Source organism: Tiliqua scincoides, chromosome 7, assembly GCF_035046505.1.
Source record: "Tiliqua scincoides isolate rTilSci1 chromosome 7, rTilSci1.hap2, whole genome shotgun sequence".
In the NCBI taxonomy this organism is placed as follows: domain Eukaryota; kingdom Metazoa; phylum Chordata; class Lepidosauria; order Squamata; family Scincidae; genus Tiliqua; species Tiliqua scincoides.
In genome coordinates, this window is record NC_089827.1 from 67,701,371 (window position 1) to 67,719,742 (window position 18,372).

General features: G+C 44.7%; 1 pseudogene; it reads right to left on the reverse strand.

Moving 5' to 3' along the window:
* Positions 1–14,529: 14,529 nt before the first annotated feature.
* LOC136657916 (5S ribosomal RNA) lies at positions 14,530–14,648 on the reverse strand (annotated as a pseudogene).
* Between the last annotated feature and the right edge of the window lie 3,724 nt (positions 14,649–18,372).

The window sequence follows — 18,372 nt, forward strand, 5'->3', positions numbered from 1 at the left end:
TATAGGAATGATTGGAATCAGCTAAATACTACTAAACAGCTGGCTGGATTTATTTCGCTAATCTGGGATAGTACAAGTGTTTTGATAAGCATTTATGGTTTTATGAGTGCATGTCATTTATAATTGCATTGCTGCTAATCTACCTCTCTAGGCTTGTGTCAATGTATTAGAAGTTGGGGGGGGGGGAAGACAATAGCTTCTTCTTTCAAGCACTGTATGTTGTATAGCTATCCTACACTTGCTTGCATACACTTTTTTCTCCATCTCCGATCTGGTTTCACAGCAACTTGCACTACTTACCACATCCGATCTCGCTGTTTTAGCGCGCACATGCCCAAACAATGCCATGTGTGAAAGAAATGGTGGGTGTGTGACATTGTTGATAGGTTTAGCAGAGAGGAAAAAAATAGAACTTCAGTCACTGAACTTGTGCCTTACTTTCTGCGACAAAAAAAAATCTAAGATACTGCTAGCAGGTGATTTAAACTCAAGAAGAGATATTCTCATAACTATCAAAGTGGGCATGAGGGTTTAATTGAAGTGGGCAGTGATGAGATCTTGTGCTTATTTCATTGGTATGGCTTGATCCTGATCTTTCAGTGTGAATGGATTTTTTCCTACCCAATTCCCATGAGAAAAGAGAAGAAAAGACAATTCTAGAACTTCTGGAAATGATCAGCAGTAGTGTGCATGGGGGGGGAATGGAGTCAACTATCCACCCAGATGCACCCCATATTTTGTCAATGGGTGAGCATATGTAGTGTCAAGTTGAACTAATGATCTCTGTCCTCTGCAAATGTTTGCATAGTTCTTGAGTTGAAGAGGAGAAACACACCTTAAATTGCTATGTTCTGATGCCCCAGATAGCTTGAGGATTATTAGATCCCAGCATGAAATCATTGATTCTATCTGCAGGCTCTGTTTGCTAGCTGGTCAGAGTGCGTTGCTTATCCAGCATGGAACAAAGGCAGGATGCTCCAGTTCAATTCTTTTCATCCTCACTTTACACAGATAGTTCCATACCCATCCCTGCAGCTCTCCATGGTCATCATGCATTCCCCCATCCCAATCAGATTTCACTATGGTTGATTTTAAACCAAGGATCTAAAGTTTGCAAGAACTTCTTAAAGCAGACCCTAAAATACAACTAGGCTTTTGTTATTGCCATGGGAGGGGGGATTGCTCTGACTTTGGAATAAATTAAGAGTCCATTCCAACCCCCAAGTGTGTGTCAGGACTACCTATCCACTAGTCACCCCTCCCAATAAATGTTCCATGATGTGCAAGAAGTATAGAATCGATTCACTGCAACAGGTATCTTCAAATTAAATAGATCTGCTGCAGATGACTCATACAGCCTAAGCCACCTCCTTCTCAGGGAGGGTACCCACCAATGAGCACTAGCCAATCTGACTTGGGACAAAAATCCTTTCTGCATTCCCAATAGCACACTGCGTAAAGCACTGAGCATGACCCAAACTCATCCACAGAATCCTTTTGAGTATGTGGTTTTGGGCATTATTAAACTGCCTACTTACCTGTTTCTAAGGTTATGACCCTAAGTATACTGCTCACTATGGAGAAGACATAATAAAACATCCAGCTCCACTAGCATGATACTGCCACAGTTGCTGCTCCTTTTAGATTTCCGTTTGATGCACACTTACCGTGGAACACAGTGGGACCTACTTCTGACTGAGCCAACACACATAGTAGTGGGCTGTCCATTTTATTCACCTGAGCAGTGTAGCTTAAACACCTTGCATATCTCTTATTCTGCTTGATGACTATCACAAGAAACAGGGCCCCCTAATGGGTTGTGTGATACTGGTTCACCCAAGGCCATTAAGGTCAAACGAGACATAACCCAAAACTAGTGAATTGTACCTCCATGTGTTGAAAGCGATGCAAGAGTTTTTCCATTAAAAATAATGCACATGAGCAGTAGCTTAGCTAAGCGGGTGCAGGGGTAGCAATTGTACTAGCCAACAAGCTTGAGGGGGGCAACAACTTGAGCCTGACATTAGTGGCCAAAATTATGAAAACCTTGGTATTTTCATCAATTACCATCATTTTTATATACCATTCAATGCGGAATTTAATGCAGAACACAATGAAACAAACCAAGTCAAAATATTCTATATTATATCAAAAGTTATATCCAAATAACCAGAAAATAAAAACACAACTGCATGATGTAACAAAAACTGGATTTTCTTAACTCAAAACTGATCAATGAGACTGATTTTTCCAAGAACCAATTTAGATGTTATGATACAGCAGGGAACCAATAAGGTGTTAATATGTGGGGAGCTGAAGGGGGAGGTGACAGAACAAGTTGGCAGCAAGTTGCTGCGGGGGAGAGGTGGATTTCCCCCAATTTTCACTTTTTTAAAAGCCCAGGCATGTTGTCCCTTCCAGGGCATCATTTTGAGTTTGGTATCGGGCTACGCGATCATTAGCTACACCCCTGCATGTGAGGGATGCAGTCAGGGTTCGAACCCTAACCTTCTGCCATAGTTTTGGTCCATTATTTCACCCCCCCTTGTGTTATTACCTTTAAAAAATACATAGAAGTGTCAAATATGTGTTTGGATCACATCTATGTTGACCATTATGGTATATGACATATTTACTACAAAAGAGATGCTTGTAAGCAAAAAAAAAAAAAAAAATGTGCTTAATATCCAGGACAAGTATTACAAATCAAAGAAGAAGTGTGTAAATATTTTGTTTCTCAGTTTTTTAAGTTTCACAAATTGCTAGAAGATGAAAGATGATCAAAGACACATTGCTTGGCTTCCTCTCCTGTAAATAAAATACTTCCCTAGAAAAATAGGAATTAAAAATACCTCCCATCAAGACTTGGCACCCATCCTGCAATCAGTTCCCACTGAATCCGTGAAGAGCCAAAGTGTATTTTTTTGTCATCTCCCAGGTTGGCAGTTAAAGAAGTGCAAAAGGTGCATGACCAGGTACACTATCCAAGTCACATTGTGCTCTTCTAGCACCTGTTCTCACATTTGTAGAACTGTTAGGTATCAGAGTGGTGTGAGCTTTCACAGTATCAAGATCCATGGGAAAATGAAGCAGGTTTCAGAGGATGGGAAAACAAACAAACAAACAACAACAAAAACCCACTAATTATTCTTATATCTAGGACAAGCTAAGAACCAGTGTCAGGGAATGCAAGACAGATAATACAATTCAGCAAGTGAGGGCCCAATGGAACAGATTGCAGAGGGATGTGGCAGATCCTTCCTCACTGGAGGTCTTCAATCAAGGCTTGACAGGCACCGGCTGAAGCTGCTCTAGGACAGGGGTGTCAAACATAAGGTCCACGGGCCGAACGCAGCCCCCAGAAGCAGTTCATCCAACCTTCATTATAATTGGGCTCTCCCAGCTTGATAATTGGGCTCTCTCATATCCTGAAAAAATGAACAAGATTTGCTCATCTTCTGTCATTTGCAGCTAATGAGCTTCTATGTAAGAACAAAGTGCTTATTTCTGGCCATTGTCTGCTTAATGTCACTTTCTGCTGAATGATGTCACTTCTGGCCCTCAGTAGGCACCATGAATGCTAAATTCGGCCCTCTGTATGAAACGAGTTTGACATCCCTGTTCTAAGATTTCCTGCTACAGGCAGGGGATTGGAATAGATGACCGTGTGGGTCTCTTCCATGATTCTATGAGCTTATTTATATGTGTTACTCCATCGATTGTTAAATGTAAATGCTTGCATTTTTCAGATTGATGAGGCATGCACACATTTTCTACTTGGCTATGCATGTGTACTATGTGGATATAGAACAGGCATCAACAGCCAATCCCAATCCCATCTGCAAACAGTGTATACCTAACGTGTAGCTGTACACTTCTCCTTCCACAATATTTGAAATTACCAGTGGGGCTGTTTATTATATGACTTTTGTGACAAGGAGATAAATCTCTCTAGGAAAAAGAAACAAACACATTTCACATCTGAAAATCATGTGAGTGTTCATTCTCCTTTGACCTCATATGCTTGGAAGCCAACGCAAATATATCACGACAAAACAGACATGTGTGTAGTTTCCACGTATGAAAAGGTGGATTTGTGTATGTAGTTTATTTACTTCTGTATAGGAAACAACATACTGTAACCATGGGGGTTTCTTTTTCCTGGCCCCAAGGGACCGCTATGAGATACAGGAAGCTGGACTAGATGGGCCTATGGCCTGATCCAGTGGAGCTGTTCTTATGTTATGTTCTTGTGTTGACAGTTTGGCCTCAGAGGGGCTATGGTGGGACATAACTTTGGGTCCAGGGAGAACTGAACGGGTCAAACTCAACAGGTGATGCTTTTCATCATAGACAATGGGCCCTCAACAGACAAGAGGAGGTGGAGTGGGCCCTCAACAGAAAAGAGAGTGGTTTCTTGACCCTGGGTAGATTCTTTATCTGCAGCTGCACCCAGCACATGGAGATGTGCCATGGGGAGGGAGCAGGCGGGAGCTCAGCTCCACCAGATCCTGAGATCCATATCGGGCAGTGCGACCTGACACAAAACTCTTTGGATCTGCAGCAGCTGCAGAGCTGCCACAGAATACAGTAGCCCTGTTACAGGGCTACTTTCCTTACCCAGGGGAAGAGGAGGACAAATGTTCCCTTCCCGTGAAGAACCGCCGGTGACTGCCCAGCTGTGGGTAAGATGCCGTGGCAGCCGTTTTCATCGCCACGGCAACCTTGCACTCCAGGCAGCTCAAGATCGAGCGGTTATTAGTTTACAAATTCTTGGAGAAGTTTAATTCAGCAACAAAAAAAAAATGCGTGTCACAAAGCACATCACATGCTGCAACAGTTATTAAAGGGGCAAATTGGGATGAGTATATGATGCACTTAGTGCTCCTCTCTGACTCATCAGCAATTAAAATAATTTTCTACAGAACTTAGATAATAGATACCCCAGAAGATGAGTGCTGAGTCACACTCATCACATGTATTTTGTAAAAGTGGAGAAACGGAAAACTCTTCGTGGTGGATGACCTCTTCCCAGAACGTGAATACTAACGACACAAAAATGTGGCCATTGCAGCTGCTCTTGGTCATCACACCCCTTCAATGCATTGTTTTAGGGAGAAAATTAATGAAGACCTTATTAAAGTAAAATAACTGTTTTGTTCACATTTATGAATAGGTGGATAGAACTTGCAGTGAGTCCTGGTAGCAGGGCCTAGGAGGGGGGAGTAAAGGGGTTAATTTGTACCTGGGCCCAGGGTCAAAAGGGGGACCCAGGAGCCAAAGGAGGGGCCCAGAAATTTTCTGGGATCTTACATTTTCCTATCTACTCGGACTTGTTGCCTGCATGGGATGCTGGGGACACTACCACAAGCATGCAGCTGCAGCTATTGGCAAGCCATATATACTTAGGAGTGTGTTCGGTCTTCAGTATTACTGTATTTATCTGCCAGTGCCACATGGGTGTGTAGACCAGGGCTCAGAAGACTTTTCCAGCTGTCTCCACCCTCCCCCGATCCTGTTTTGCCCCCGTCCCGATTCTGCTTGCCCATCATCACCCTCCCCCACTCTGTTTCACCCCTCCGCCTTTGCAAAGGGGCCCAAAAAAACTTGGTACCCCCTGATAAAATTCCTCTCCGAGGCCCTGCCTGGTAGGGCTGATTCTGTGCCTGTTCTTGGAAGGTCTTGGGTCAGGGATAGAACGACACAGAACGTGAGCATCATCAACTGGCACTGCTTTTGGAGCCCATGCTCAGCCTTAGCAAGGATCGGCCTTCCTCGATAACACTACTGAGAGAGATCCCTGGGCAGCCTCTCACCTTCGCCATCAAGGTGAAGGAGTGGGAGGGTTCTAAGCTCCTTCTTAGAAGCACTGGGAGGGACGGCAGTCACAAACCTCAAGTGCTGATATGGTGTGATGACACCATTAGCCTGCACTAGCATTTCAGGTTTTGGATCAGGCGGTGGCATTGCTAACGAGTGGTTTGAGGGGGCTGCACCAATCGTAGTGATGCCACTGCGTTTAGGCTGTGTGTAAAATATTGCAATTTATTCTGTATGGTCTGGTACAGGAAGAGGTTCATTATGGGGGTGACACAATGAGCTCTCGCACAAGGTGACGCAAACCCTGGTGACGCCTCTGGGACAAGGCATAGCCAAACCTGTAAATCATTGCGACTCTAAGGCTATTGGGTGCATTTATGTATCTATGCATAATTATGGTTGGTTTGGGATGCATTTATTCATATATTCCATCCAGTGCATGCTGGGGGAAAGGTAACATGACTGGGGAAGGCAACGGCAAACCACCCCATTTATAGTCTGCCATGGAAGCATCACAGAAGCAATGGCAACCCAAGTACTGAGTTGGTGCTTGCACAGGGGACCTTTCTTTCTTTTCCGTTCAACTCAGGCACAGTCTGTATGTTGTGTCTGGATTGTGAATCTATACACTCTGTCCAATAGTACAGTCATTCCAGTGGGAATGGGGTCGTAGGTACATTTTGTACCTGGTTACAGCAAAACATGTGAACTGACCCCTTGTCACTTTCTCCTCTGAGGTACAGGTGATTGAACTAGTTCTCTTAGTGCAGCTTTTGGCTGTCCTTGCACGATGCACAGTTCACTCAGCTGTGCTTCAGAATGGGTACTAAAGCCAAATGTAATCTCTACGCACACAAGAGAAACTGAGGCTTATATACATGAACCATTCAGAAGGCACTAGGAATACCAACAGAGAGGTGACACTGTATCCACTGTGATTTGCAAGCTGGAAGAAGAAAAGTTTGCCTTGAGAGCACAGACTACCTGAAGGGAGGGAGCAAAATTCCAGAGTGGGATACGATTCTGGAGTAGTGTTACAGCTCAATCCCCACCCCCATTGGTGCAGCCATGTCCGAAAAGAAGCATGCTGTATACAGTGGGGAGAGCAGCTAGGGAGACTTTGGAGGGGAAAGGAGATTTAACTCCCCTTACTCTTCCATAAGCTTCCTGCTCTGTAATGGGTCTCTTTCGACCTGCACCAGATCTTTAGCGGGAGCAAGTCCAAGGGGGGTGGGGAACCGCAATGGAGGGATCTGTCGCACGCCATTGCTGCTGGATCCGCTTCTTCTACAGCCTCCCAGCCCTCATTTCTCCCCATCCCTGCGCCTTCCCCCCCAGTTTTGCCCCTCTCCATCCCTGCTGCAGTCTTACCTGCTCTGGCAGCTGCAGTGGTGTACAGCGATGAACAGGGACACCTCTCAAAGTGGCCACCAACAAAACACTGCACATTGTTGGTAGTCATTTTTCAACAGTGGAACTTGGCTCTGTTGTCACAAATGCATTCACATGACAGCGGTCCTGTTAGCAGACGGCCACCAGCCCAATCCACCATAATTCCCCACACAGTGATGTAGCTGTGCCAGTGTGGCTCCTGCTGCATCCTGTGGAGGAGTACTGGCTTCCAGAGGCCTCCTTGGGACAAAGGAACACTTGTTCTCTTCTCTTGGGGTAAGCCCCTGCTGGCCCAGTGGGTCTACTTAGACCTGAACCAGTTATATTGATGAAGCAAGTCCATGCGGACCCATGAAGGTGAATCGAGCGTAAGAAAGGGGTTAGGTTTTGACATGTGGCACTGTCAACAAAACCTCCCCTTTCTTGGTCCCAATTCTCCCTCCTTCCTCCCCCATCACTATCTTGGTTCACCCATACTCTGTGCTGTTCCACCCACCCATGCTTCCCTCCCATCCCCTGCATACTGTTTCTTTGGAGTGGGGCAAAGAGTTCCATTTATTCTGATGGAAGTTTTTATTGCAGGGCAAACAGCATATTCATGGAAGATGGTGTGTGTGTGTGTGTGTGTGTGTGTGTGTGTGTGATGCAAATCCCCCCATGCATACTATTTATGGGGGAAAAAAATCAAATATGACAGTGCCAGTGGCATGATGAAAGCCATGTCTAGCAGACATTTGCACACAGATAATTGTATGCAAGGTTCTCCTTGGGTGTGGCTGTAGAACAGCTGGTTTGTGCTGGAAGGAAGCAGAGGCTAGAAGGTAGGAGAAGTTTAGGAGGAGGTCCCAAGAGCTCAAACAGTTTGAGAAACGCTGATAGACACAGATCAGCTTATAGGAGAACTGCAGCACGTAATTCAACAGGTTTGGTTCACAATAAATAGTGGATGTCACTGAAGAGTAAGACTGAAACGAAGCATTAAAGCTCCGCTAAGTATAATATATGGCAGTGGTTCTCAAACGTTTTAGCACTGGCACCCCCTTTTTAGAATGACAATCTGTTGGGACCCAATGGAAGTGATGTCATTAACCAAGAAGTGACATCATGAAGCTGGAAAATTTTTAACACCCCCAATTCAACAAAATCAAATCAAGTAAATTAAAAGTTTACAATAAGTTTAAAAATTTATTTAAAATAAAGAACCCTCCTAACCCTCCCAAACAGTCACTGATCTCTTAAAAAAAAGTCCCTAGCATCCGGATGGCTGCAACACTATCCACCCTTACCTGGGAGTAAGCCCCATTGATTATCATTGTTAAAAGCATATACATAGTAGCCTGTTAAAAATACAGATCTGTAACCTTTCCCCAAATGCAGTCACATACCATGCTCCATGTTGTTGGCATCCTTCAGTCTTGGAAGACTATGGTGTCACACTGTGAATGGTAGTTCTGGAACAGAGTGTCCTCTCCAGTGCGCGAAGCCTGGGTAAAGTAGGTATGGGGGATAGGCTGTTACCCATGCAGCAAATCCCCCCTCTCCACGTTGCTGAAATGGTCCAATGGAAAGGCAAAGGCCAATACGGTTGGTTCCAGCAGCGTCGCAGGAGTTGCCAGAACGTGACTGTGTTCAACCATAAACTGCCTCAGGGACTCCGGCTCCGGATTTTGCCTCCAGGTTGACTCCTGAAGCCTTTTCCATAACTGGATGTAGCCACAAGGCAGTGAAGGTTTGGGATCAGAGTTTTCCTTCTTTCAGATGAGCTGCCTTCCCAGGCTGACGAGTCCCATCTACCCGGTGGCTGTTTAGTCGCCTCTTACGACAAGTACAACCAAACTGAGGGCCTATTCTTATCCCCATCAAGTTCAATATATCAAAACTAAAATGCATATTGGAATGAATGGGAACCCACCTGTAATTGGTTCAAAACCTATAAGAACATAAGAACAGCCCCACTGGATCAGGCCATAGGCCCATCTAGTCCAGCTTCCTGTATCTCACAGCGGCCCACCAAATGCCCCAGGGAGCACACCAGATAACAAGAGACCTCATCCTGGTGCCCTCCCTTGCATCTGGCATTCTGACATAACCCATTTCTAAAATCAGGAGGTTGCGTATACACATCATGGCTTGTACCCCATAATGGATTTTTCCTCCAGAAACTTGTCCAATCCCCTTTTAAAGGCGTCTAGGCTAGACGCCATCACCACATCCTGTGGCAAGGAGTTCCACAGTCTGACCACATGCTGAGTAAAGAAATATTTTCTTTTGTCTGTCCTAACCCTCCCAACACTCAATTTTAGTGGATGTCCCCTGGTTCTGGTATTATGTGAGAGTGTAAAGACATCTCCCTATACACTCTGTCCATCCCCTGCATAATTTTGTATGTCTCAATCATGTCCCCCCTCAGGCGTCTCTTTTCTAGGCTGAAGAGGCCCAAACGCCGTAGTCTTTCCTCATAAGGAAGGTGCCCCAGCCCCGTAATCATCTTAGTCGCTCTCTTTTGCACCTTTTCCATTTCCACTATGTCTTTTTTGAGATGTGGCGACCAGAACTGGACACAATACTCCAGGTGTGGCCTTACCATAGATTTGTACAACGGCATTATAATACTAGCCTTTTTGACTTCCGACGGGCGGACTTCCCTCAAATGAGGAGGCTGGTTAGAAGGAGGTTGAAAGGGAGGGTAAAAAGAGTCCAATCTCTCCAGAGTGCATGGAGGCTGCTTAAAACAACAGTAATAGAGGCCCAGCAGAGGTGTATACTGCAAAGAAAGAAGGGTTCCACTAAATCCAGGAGGGTGCCCGCATGGCTAACCAGCCAAGTTAGAGAGGCTGTGAAGGGCAAGGAAGCTTCCTTCTGTAAATGGAAGTCTTGCCCTAATGAGGAGAATAAAAAGGAACATAAACTGTGGCAAAAGAAATGTAAGAAGGTGATATGGGAGGCCAAGAGAGACTATGAGGAATGCATGGCCAGCAACATTAAGGGGAATAATAAAAGTTTCTTCAAATATGTTAGAAGCAGGAAACCCGCCAGAGAAGCGGTTGGCCCTCTCGATGGTGAGGAAGGGAAAGGGGAGATAAAAGGAGACTTAGAGATGGCAGAGAAATTAAATGAGTTCTTTGCATCTGTCTTCATGGCAGAAGACCTCGGGCAGATACCGCTGCCCGTACGGCCCCTCCTGACCGAGGAGTTAAGTCAGATAGAGGTTAAAAGAGAAGATGTTTCAGACCTCATTGATAAATTAAAGATCAATAAGTCACCTGGCCCTGATGGCATCCACCCTAGAGTTATTAAGGAATTGAAGAATGAAGTTGCAGATCTCTTGACTAAGGTATGCAACTTGTCCCTCAAAACGGCCACGGTGCCAGAAGATTGGAGGATAGCAAATGTCACGCCTATCTTTAAAAAGGGAAAGAGGGGGGACCCGGGAAACTATAGGCCGGTCAGCCTAACATCCATACCGGGTAAGATGGTGGAATGCCTCATCAAAGATAGGATCTCAAAACACATAGACGAACAGGCCTTGCTGAGGGAGAGTCAGCATGGCTTCTGTAAGGGTAAGTCTTGCCTCACGAACCTTATAGAATTCTTTGAAAAGGTCAACAGGCATGTGGATGCGGGAGAACCCGTGGACATTATATATCTGGACTTTCAGAAGGCGTTTGACATGGTCCCTCACCAAAGGCTACTGAAAAAACTCCACAATCAGGGAATTAGACGACAGGTCCTCTCGTGGATTGAGAACTGGTTGGAGGCCAGGAAGCAGAGAGTGGGTGTCAATGGGCAATTTTCACAATGGAGAGAGGTGAAAAGCGGTGTGCCCCAAGGATCTGTCCTGGGACCGGTGCTTTTCAACCTCTTCATAAATGACCTGGAGACAGGGTTGAGCAGTGAAGTGGCTAAGTTTGCAGACGACACCAAACGTTTCCGAGTGGTAAAGACCAGAAGTGATTGTGAGGAGCTCCAGAAGGATCTCTCCAGACTGGCAGAATGGGCAGCAAAATGGCAGATGCACTTCAATGTCAGTAAGTGTAAAGTCATGCACATTGGGGCAAAAAATCAAAACTTTAGATATAGGCTGATGGGTTCTGAGCTGTCTGTGACAAATCAGGAGAGAGATCTTGGGGTGGTGGTGGACAGGTCGATGAAAGTGTCAACCCAATGTGCGGCGGCAGTGAAGAAGGCCAATTCTATGCTTGGGATCATTAGGAAGGGTATTGAGAACAAAACGGCTAGTATTATAATGCCGTTGTACAAATCTATGGTAAGGCCACACCTGGAGTATTGTGTCCAGTTCTGGTCGCCACATCTCAAAAAAGACATAGTGGAAATGGAAAAGGTGCAAAAGAGAGCGACTAAGATGATTACAGGGCTGGGGCACCTTCCTTATGAGGAAAGGCTACGGCGTTTGGGCCTCTTCAGCCTAGAAAAGAGACGCCTGAGGGGGGACATGATTGAGACATACAAAATTATGCAGGGGATGGACAGAGTGGATAGGGAGATGCTCTTTACACTCTCACATAATACCAGAACCAGGGGACATCCACTAAAATTGAGTGTTGGGCGGGTTAGGACAGACAAAAGAAAATATTTCTTTACTCAGAGTGTGGTCGGTCTGTGGAACTCCTTGCCACAGGATGTGGTGCTGGTGTCTAGCCTAGACGCCTTTAAAAGGGGATTGGATGAGTTTCTGGAGGAAAAATCCATTATGGGGTACAAGCCATGATGTGTATGCGCAACCTCCTGATTTTAGAAATGGGTTATGTCAGAATGCCAGATGTAGTGGAGGGCACCAGGATGAGGTCTCTTGTTATCTGGTGTGCTCCCTGGGGCATTTGGTAGGCCGCTGTGAGATACAGGAAGCTGGACTAGATGAGCCTATGGCCTGATCCAGTGGGGCTGTTCTTATGTTCTTATGTTCAAGCAGAGGATTATGCTCAAAGGCTTCAGGGATCTCTGGGGAACTGACTTGCGAGTAGACACTGCTTGGGATCCGACTGAGAGCTGAAGCAGCTGACAGAAGGAAATTGTGAAAAAAGCCTACTCGGAAGAAAGGGGGAGAGTCGGTGAAATTAGTGGCAGGTCTTTGTCCAGCCTGTTGTCTGACCTAAGCACTATTACTCCAAAGTAAACCCTCTCCCAAATTCAATAGACTTTACTCCCCCCCCCCAAAAGGGGGGTCGGAGACAATGGGCCAGTCCCAAGAACCCACTGAGAAGTGGATGTTCCTGGGAGTGTCCTACACCTGCAGGAGCCCAGGCACACGTCAGAACAGCACAAGTCTATGCATGTCTACTCAGAAGTAAGCTCCGTTGTGTTTAATGGGCTTTACTCCTAGGAAAGTTGTGTATAGGACTGCAGCAAAAAAGTTAAAGCAAATGGTTAGTGCTCAATGGTAAACACTGAAGAAATGATATTGACAGTTCCTTCATTTCTTGCAGAAAAATACTACAGTACCTCATTCTATCAGTGCAAGGATGATAAAGCAGAAAAGGCTAGCATATAAAATTCCTTTTAAACTAGAGGTAGTAAAATATGCTAAGGACCATGGAAACAGAGCAGCGGAGAGACATTTTGGGCCTCCTCCAACTGAAAAAATGATTAGAGAGTGGAGGAAACAGGAGGATCAGCTGCAAAAAGCAGATAAAAGTACCGGTAAGCACACTTTCCGTGGGCATGCTGCAAAGTGGCCACAGTTGGAGGTGCACATGAAAGAATGGATCATACGTCACCGGAATAATGGCTTCTCTGTCTCGACAAAAATGATCATATTTGAAGCGAAACGCATTTCTATAGAGAAAGGCATTCAGGATTTTACAGGATCACCATCATGGTGCTACAGATTTATGAGGCGATGTGGTCTTGCTATGCGGACCAAAACTAGAATTGCGCAAAAAATGCCAAAAGAATATGAATCTAAGATTCTGTCCTTTCATAAATTTGTTATTTATGCTAGGAAGAAAAATGGCTTTGAAATTGGCCAGATTGGGAATATGGATGAAGTCCCGCTAACCTTTGATGTGCCATCTAATAGGACTGTAGATCTGAAGGGTGCCAAAACCATCACTGTGAAAACTTCAGGGCATGGGAAGACCCATTACACAGCTGTGTTGTCCTGCTGTGCCGATGGCACCAAATTGCCACCCATGTTGATTTTCAAAAGGAAAACATTTCCAAAAGAAGTGATTCCGCGAGGAGTTGTTGTACATGTACATGAGAAAGGATGGATGGATGAAAATGGAATGAGAATATGGGTTGAAAAGGTGTGGTCCAAACGTCCTGGAGGACTTCTGAAAAAACCTGCCTTATTAGTGCTTGACCAGTTTAGAGCACATATTAGTGAACCAACAAAAAAATGCTTCAAAGAAGTGAAGATTCATCTAGCTGTAATTCCCGGAGGTCTTACCAGCCAGTTGCAACCTCTTGATGTTTCCATCAACAAGCCATTTAAGGTCTTAATGAGAGAAGAGTGGAACAAATGGATGGCTGCTGGTAATCATGATCTGACATCTACTGGACGAATGAAGAGACCCACCATCACTCAAGTTTGTGAATGGGTGAAAACATCATGGGACTCAGTAAAGGAGGAGATCGTTGTACAGTCATTCAAAAAATGTGGCATTAGCAATGCCTTAGATGGAAGTGAAGACTATCTTATATGAAGACAGCGAAGAAAGTGATGTCAGTGATTGTGAGCAAATGAGCTTCATGAATTCTGACTCTAGCGATGATGAGTTCTTGGGGTTTCCAGAAAACTAGAGTACTCAAACCTAGAGTACTCTCTCCATTTGTTAATGACAGTGATAATGGTTCTTAATGCCACTGTTGACTGCTGTTCACTTTACATGGTTCAAATGTTATTCTGTTATAATTTATTAAATATTTTATTACACTATTTGGTTCAGAATATTTTTTTCCTGTTTTCCTCCTCTAAAAACTAGGTGCATCTTATAGTCAGGTGCGTCTTATGGAGCAAAAAATACGGTAGTAACTTTTATGGGATCCACACAATAGATTCTCATTCCAGCCTATGTAGTGTCCATTAATTTCCTTCCAAGGCCTAAAATATAATGTACTAAACATGTTTTATTACTGATTTGTTTTTGTTTTTTTCCAGTTCCCAAGAGGTGAACATTTACTTAAAATGTTAAATTACCAAGAACAATTGAAAGCAATTTCTCCCTCCTCCGTTTCCAACTCTATAACACTGATGCACAATGAATAAAACTCTGGGTGACTAGAGCTTATTTTTTAAAATCAGTGTAAATGCACTAAAATGGTTGGCAGCCTTCAGTCTCGAAAGACTATGGTGTAAGCCTACAGCACCCGGTATTCCCAGGCAGTCTCCCATCCAAGTACTAACCAGGCCTAACCCTGCTTAGCTTCCAAGATCAGATGAGATCAGGCATGTGCAGGGTGTGACTACCACAGGTATTTTCTTTATAGGTGTTTCCAGTCATCATGCATTTAAACAACAGACAATTCATTATAGTAAATGTGAAGACTGACTCACGGCCCAATCATATCCTGTGTAAGGCTGCCTGGGTCAGGAGTTGGAGTTAGGAATTGGCCTGTGCTACTTCGGCCAATCCACCTCCCCTCCCGGGCCTGATCCACCTCCTGCCCCACCTCCCCCACCATGAAACGCCCTCTCCCCACCTCTGGAATGCTGTCCCACCACCCTCTCTCTCTGCACTGATGCAGTGGGGCTAGTGCAGTCCAGGCTGCATCCTATCTGGGAATTTCCCATGCTGGTAGGCTCCTTGAGGTAAGGGAACATTTGTCTCCTTACCCTGGGTAAGCCCCAGCTGTCTCAACAGTGCAACTTGGATCTGCGCCTACGAAATTGCTGGCACGCGTCCGAGTTGCCTCATGTCAACTGATGCTGCAAACTGAATAGGGAATGAACCTGCAGGAACCAGGGGCTGCCATTTGTGAGGTAGCTACCAGCTTCTCTGAGTAGAAAAGATCCAGAGACCCAGGTCCAGTGCTTTTAGGTAGCTAGAATGGCACTTACTGCTGAGTAGACATGCCTAGGCTGGGGCCCCCGGCCGCCCAGCCTTCCCCCTTGCCCGCTCGGCAGGGCGTCAGGGCAGGATGACGTACCCAAGGGGCTGAGGCTCCGGCGCAGAGAGCTCTCCAGGCCAGGGGCAGGTGTCAGAATGAGGCCCCTCAGACCCCCTGAGCAGCCTACTCTGCAGTGGTGGACCACCACCCATCCACTTAAGTAACCCAACAAGGTGAGGAAAGCACTGATGGCTGATTTTTTGAATTTGCACTGAGGTCATGGCCTGGGGTGAACCATGGATGCCACCAACTTTTAGGCTAGAGCCACAACTATGACTTGGCTATTCATTGCCCTCTAGCTCTGTAAACATAAACTCAACATAACTTGGCCGCCCTGCGAATTATTTTGTTCAACTTACCAATCCAAGAGAAAGAAGGGCTTTCATGTTAGCAAGACTGAACATATTCCCATCTGTCATACACCAAGGGAGATTTTCTCAAATCCCGCGCTCAGGTAGATTATGTTTGTTTTGTTCAGTTGAACCAGATACTCTGGACCATATCTTTTTTTCGGTGCACTGTCCATCATAATCTCAGGTCTCACCTACTTGACCCTTTTCTTTCTTCTCTTCCTGTCTCCCTTGTTGATCCTCTCCCAATTCTTCTTAGTGATTATTCCTCTTCTATCATCAGTTTGGTGGCGGAATTTTTAGCAGTAGTTTCCAAGGCAAAGACCAGAAGTTAATACCCCGTAAAGTTGCATTTATTTGCTGTGTTATATTGCTATTGTTTGTGGACTCCCAATATGCCAATAAAGATTTATCGAAATCGAAACTCAACATAAGCTCAATAAACCTGAGAAACAAAACAAAACAAGATGAAGTCAAGAGCTACCATAACTTCAATCCCTGATTATGTATCCCATTTAAAAAAAAATAAATGTGTGTTGTTTTTTTTTTGGGGGGGGGACTTTTTGGCATATTGTGTGAAGGTTTTCATGAAAAAACCATAAAAAAGTTTTCATGAAAAGCCACCACTTTTGTACTAGTTCCAACAAGCAGCATAATGCAGATGGTTACATAGATAACCACTTATGTTCAAGAGAAAGAAGGCAGAAGTACAGTACTCTTTTAGAAAAAGGAGATGAATTCTTTGTTAACATTTGAAACAAAAGATACACGCATCTGGATAATTCCATCGTTTCATAACAAGTCTTTCTGCAATGTTAACTTGGTGACCTGTTTAGTTTCACATATGTAAAACTCAGAGGTAGAATAAAAAATATGGTTTAATGACAAAAATTTTGCTGGCTGCCCTCTCTTCAATTATTCTGACCTTGTGATGGCTGCAGTAATGCAGGGCTGGAGACTGAAGTTTAATGAAAGGAAGGGTTTGTTTCATTACAGTGCTTACTAACAGTACTTAAACCTTACAAAGAGTTATTTGTTGCTGTAACAATATAACCTGTTTCATTAATACAGAATGATTAATCCATGCTTAAGTTTCTATACACTTTGTAGAGCTTGGCTAAAGGAAAAAATGACTAATAAAAGGGTACCAGGTTTTAAATAATAATAATAATAATAATAATAATAATTAATAATATTAACAACAGGTATTTATATACCACCTTTCTTGGTCTTTATTCAAGACTTTATTCAAGGCGGTTTACATAGGCAGGCTTTATTTAAATCCCTTATTAAATAGGGATTTTTACAATTGAAAGAAGGTTCTTTCTTTCAAGAACCACCACATTCAGGTGTTTCATTCCGATCTGGCTTCACGTTCTGGCCTCCATCCTCCCACGCTCAGAGCAGATGGAATAGCTCGGCTTCAGCTTGTCTGCTGCTTCAAGGTCGCACGGTGCCGGTGGCCTCGAACTGGCGACCTTGTGTATGTTATCTTCAGGCAGACGGAGGCTCTACCCTCTAGACCAGACCTCCTGCCCTGTTATAGCCCTGTTATAAAATCTGTTATAGCAATGTGCTTTGGGCACATCAAAATGTTTGTTCTGCCAGTATTGACCACATATTATTATTTGCATCTATACAAAAGGTATCAAAAATACCTTTGGACATCAAGCAGAGATCTCTGAGCAAGAACTCTGCACATGTTGCTGGACTTAAAAAAAGAAAAAGTATTTGTTCAGGTATCCCTCCCACAGCAGCAAATGGCAATTTAAAACCCACTACAGCCTTTTAGTTGCCTACACCCAGACTCAAAAAGATTCCACTGGTAGCTCCAGAATTTGCTGGTACCCAGGGGAGTTGGCATATCCTAGTGGAAATCCAAAGGCTGGAATTTGCCTTGCCTGGGCAATCTGCTGAATCAGGGTAGTTGATCTCCCCTTCTAGCACCCTTCTCCAGATTCTTCTTCAACACCAGCAAGCCTGAAGGGGCATAGATGGCCAATGAGCCCAGTCTCAAGTGAAAACCCAAAAGTCACAGTGCGTATCTAGCAGTATGAGGTCTCCCATCCCAGGGCCCTACGTGGGAGATGTAAGCAAGAACTAAAGCATATTCCAGGTTAAGGCTCTGCTGGTGCTCAAGGAAAGAACACAGCAGCTGCAGAAACAGCTATAAGATTGCAACACTTCATAATGCCCAGCTCCAGGTATAATAGTCTAACTTCTTGGCTGGACAGCTCACCTGTTGCTTAAGCACAATTTGCCTCAGAGCCTAATTCTGTCCATTCCCTCCACTGATGCAGCCATCCCAAAAATGCCTGTGCTGTATCCAGTGGTGGTTGAGGGGGAGGTTATTTCCCCTTACCCCTCTGTAAGCTTCCTGCTCCACAATAGGTGTCCTTGGACCTGTATCAGCTCTGTAATGAGTGTGAGTTCAAGGAGAAGAAAGGAGTGGGAAGCTTGGAAAAAAGGGATAGGATCTAGCACATGCCATTGCTTCTGCTGCCTTCCTGCTGTCACACCCCTCTTCCCACTCAGTTTGGCCCCCTCCCTGCTGCCACCTCTGTTTTACTTGCTCTGGTGAGTGCAATAGAAACTAGTGGTGGAATTGTGGTGTACACAAAATGGCAACCAAAGGAACATTCCATGCACTTTTGCTGTTGTGCTTCCATTGTTGCAATGCATTCTGGCTGGTAGCCCAATCCAGCATAGGTTTTCCACAACACAAAAATGACAGAGTCTA